Source organism: Dreissena polymorpha, chromosome 5, assembly GCF_020536995.1.
Source record: "Dreissena polymorpha isolate Duluth1 chromosome 5, UMN_Dpol_1.0, whole genome shotgun sequence".
Lineage (NCBI taxonomy): Eukaryota > Metazoa > Mollusca > Bivalvia > Myida > Dreissenidae > Dreissena > Dreissena polymorpha.
In genome coordinates this window covers 48782259-48786192 of record NC_068359.1, presented here as the reverse complement: position 1 = coordinate 48786192, position 3934 = coordinate 48782259, and the positions used below count along the sequence as shown (strand labels likewise).

General features: G+C 34.7%; 1 long non-coding RNA gene across 1 annotated transcript; it reads left to right on the top strand.

The window, feature by feature from the left end:
- Positions 1-2790: 2790 nt before the first annotated feature.
- On the top strand, positions 2791-3540 carry LOC127882292 (uncharacterized). The gene is made up of 2 exons (XR_008050476.1): positions 2791-2913; positions 3153-3540. It is a non-coding gene; the product is annotated as an uncharacterized LOC127882292 (long non-coding RNA).
- The last annotated feature ends 394 nt before the right edge of the window (positions 3541-3934 follow it).

Genomic DNA, 3934 nt, shown 5'->3' with positions numbered 1-3934 from the left:
GGTGTGTGGGAGATTTAACGAAACAATCTCGCAGTGAGGATTGAACAGTTACCGCCCCAGTTGTTGTAAGATGACAAAATGTCCATAAAATACACCACAGCAACTGTATATTTCAAAAGCTCTGGAAGTAGACCTCATGTTGTCATAAGAGGGCTAGTTATATCCCTGAAGTTGAAAGGGGGAATATTTTAGTCAGTCGGTCGGGTTGTTTGTCTGCATAAGATGTTATGAGTGTGCCGAGCAAACTTTATTCACATTTTTTAGCAATTTAAATGAAACTTGAAATATGTAATTGAATAATGTAATAAATGTCACCAAATACCGCCATATGTCATTGAATAATATCATTATGTCATTGAATGCCATCATATATCATTAATACTGTCAAGTGGAAATATACAAGACACTTTCTCATGCCCACTGATCCAAGCATTTCTGAGTTATTGTTTTTTTAAAGGAACTTTTCAAAGATTTTTTGCATGTATGGAAGTTTGCCATTAAATGCTTTAAATTGATACATGTAAGATAGGAAGTAAATAGCTCAAGTAAGAACAAGAATGAAGTCAAAACAAAAAAAGTAATCCTTAACTGGACTCGAACCACTGACCCTGGAGTAAAAGCCTACCACCGGAACCACTCGGCCATTCATGCTTATGCAGTTAGTGCTGTATTATATAAGCAATCCTCGTAAAATACAACGTTAACAACAGAACACAGAACTCTTTAAATTATTCTATCGTTCTGCCTTTGTAACACTTGATAATTTTTAGGTTTTTAAATCACCAAAAGCTGCATATAAAGAATATTTTAGAGCATGGTAAATGTTTAATATTACTGTTTCCTGTCAAATATCAAATGCAACACAAATTTGCGAATCTGGAACAATTTTTTCAAATTTTGTAAATTAACCAAAACGTGAAAAATTCCCTTTAACATGGCTGACAAAAAACTGTTGAGTAATTAATTACATTTGTGAACAAGCTCGCACTTAACTATTAAAAATCTTTGTTGTTTAATGGTTTTAAACAATGTTGTTTGTTTATTTTGGCATGGTTGATTATGTGTGTGTGTATGCCGAGAAGTCATGATTTTATTGTTTCCATGACAAAAGATGTATAAAACAAGTGATTGACATCCAACTATGTAATGAGATTGTCCTACAATCATACAATCAGCCCATTTAGTTTATAAAAAGCGTTATAATATTATACGTAATACGTAATATTATATAATATGTTATAAAAAATATTAAAGCTGTTCTTATAATAAAAAACTTTTTCCTACCTGTTGATTTTAAGCTCTACTGGCCGAAGGCCTGAAGAGCTTATGTCATGGCGTGGTTTCCGTCGTCCGTCTGTGCGTGCGTTAGACTTTTTCTTGTTTACGCGATAAAGTCCACAGTTTTCTTTTGATTCTTTTCAAACTTGTTCAGTGTCTGTATATTAATAGGACTCGAACCCTATTGAAAATGAGTTGCATCAAAGTAAAAAGTCCAGAATTATCTCCCCTTGAATTTGAGAAAATTTTGAAATAAGGCTTGTTTACGCAATAAAGTCCACAGTTTTCATCCGATTTTTTTCAAATTTGTTCAGTGTCTTTATATTAATGAGGACTCAAACCCTATTGAAAATGGGTTACATCAGAGTAAAAAGTCCAGAATTATCTCCCCTTGAATTTGAGAAAGTTGTGAAATAAGGCTTGTTTACGCAATTAAGTCCACAGTTTTCATCCAATCCTTTCCCAACTTGCACAGTGTCTTTGTCTGAATGATGAGTCAAACCCTATTTAAAATGAGCAATATCGGAGTTAGAAGACCAGAATTATCTCCCCTTGAATTTGATAAAAAAAAGAAAATCTTAAACATTTTGCCATAACTTTTGCAATATTGAAGATAGCAACTTCATATTTGGCATGCATGTGTATCTAATGAAGCTGCACATTTTGAGTGGTGAAAGGTCAATGTCAAGGTCATCCTTCAAGGTCAAAGTTCAAACAAAAAAAATCAAAGCGGCGCAGAAGGGGTGTCCGACAAACACATTTCTTGTTTGTTTACATATAAAGCTCTATCTTTTTGAAACTTCAACGGATGTTTTATATCGTCAAGGGCCAGAACCCCATTGAGAGTGAAGAAATTTGTCCAACTTAATGTTGAAAAGGAGCCATTTGAAGTTTAAATTTATGTTTCTTCTTGTTTATGCGAAAAATTTTCCATTTTGGGTCTGTCTATTTAAACCTACTCACATTTTCATGATATTATCAAGGACTTGAGCCCTATTGATTCGAGCTAGTAGAGCGATTTAGGCCCTCATGGGCCTCTTGTTCATTTTTTTTTTTCATTTTTCTAAAAATGTGGAAATGACAATGTCTTAGCATGTTGACATATTCTTTGTAAATGTATGTGTTTAGACAATGTACTATGTACAAGTCTTGAATAAACTGTCTGTCTTATCCAGTAGAATTCATCACAATGTTTGTTTCTCAGTGTATAAACGAGCCTTGTTCAGGGAAAACTGGGATTAATTCATGCGTGTCAAGTGTTGTTCCAGATTAGCCTGTGCAGTCTGCATAGGCCGATAAGGGACGCCACTTTCCACTTTTGTGGATTTTTTAATCTTTTCTCAACGGAAACCCAGTTTAAGCAAATAGTGTTGTCCTTGATTAGCGTGTGTAGACTACACTAGCTAATGTAGGACCACACTTTATGCACATGCATAAAATCTTGTTTTCACAAAACAAGGCTAATACGCCTACATTTCAAATTTCAGGTCGATTATCAAAGGCCAGTACAGCCTCTAGTAGGATGAGCATTTCTCCACTGCTCGTAGCACGAAGCCTTCACAAACCGTGGCGACTGGAAGAGCCTCCCATCAGACACCTTTTAAACCTTGATACTTTCATCTTTAGAATTATAGGGTAAACAATTTAACCAGTCTATAGTATAACACGTTCACGCTCAGAAGCATCCAGCATAAAACCAGAACACTCTGGAAGTAACGCACGGGCTGTTATGCTTTATGCTGTTTGCTGCTCATAAGTATTTTAGGATAAAGATGAAGGCTTTAAACTTGAAAACTAGTTATTTCATTGTCACAAACATAAATCTGCAGATAAGTCTTAATAAAGCGTGTTGAATGCAGACTTCTTTTTTGCAGATCACATCATCATTCAAGGGAGAAAACTTCTGCATTGGAATACGTGACTGTGATACACAATTGTCTCCCTTCAAGAATTATGTTGTAATACAGATGAATAATTTTGTGCTATCAAAATATTATTAATTGAGGCAATGACATGCTATGGGTTGAATAGTATTATATTAAAAACAATGGTTGGTTGAATGAGATTATAAAAAATAAACATTTAGTATTTTTCAATTTTTAGCTCGGCTGTTTTTAGAGAAAACCCAAGGTATTGTCATAGCCAGCTTGTCGTAGTCTGCGTCGTGCAAAAACCTTAACATTTTGTCAAGGTTTTGACTATTGGCTCTAAAATCAAAGTGTTTCCATCTTCAACCTTGAAACTTCATATTAGCTGCACCTTGATGAGTTCTACACACCACACCCATTTTTGGTTCTCTAGGTCAAAGGTCAAAGTCACTGTGACCTAAAAAAAAAATTATGGAAAAAAAAATTACAAGCATTCATTTATTAAAAATGCACCCGCAGCCGAGGGTTGGCACCCTTATGCGTGTGCTCTTGTTAATAATACTACTGGGTCAATTGAGAAACATATGCTTCTTGACTATATTGACCTTTTTTATTAATTCAACAGTATTTTAAGTGTGGTGATAACACTGTGCACAATGTAAACAAAAAAAAGAACTTTTGTGTTTTTGTTTAGTAAATACAAATTTCTGCACAGCTATCCTTTTGCAATCCATATCAGTATGCCTTTACTGCCTGCGAGTCAAGAATGCTGGTGGCAGTATGACGGG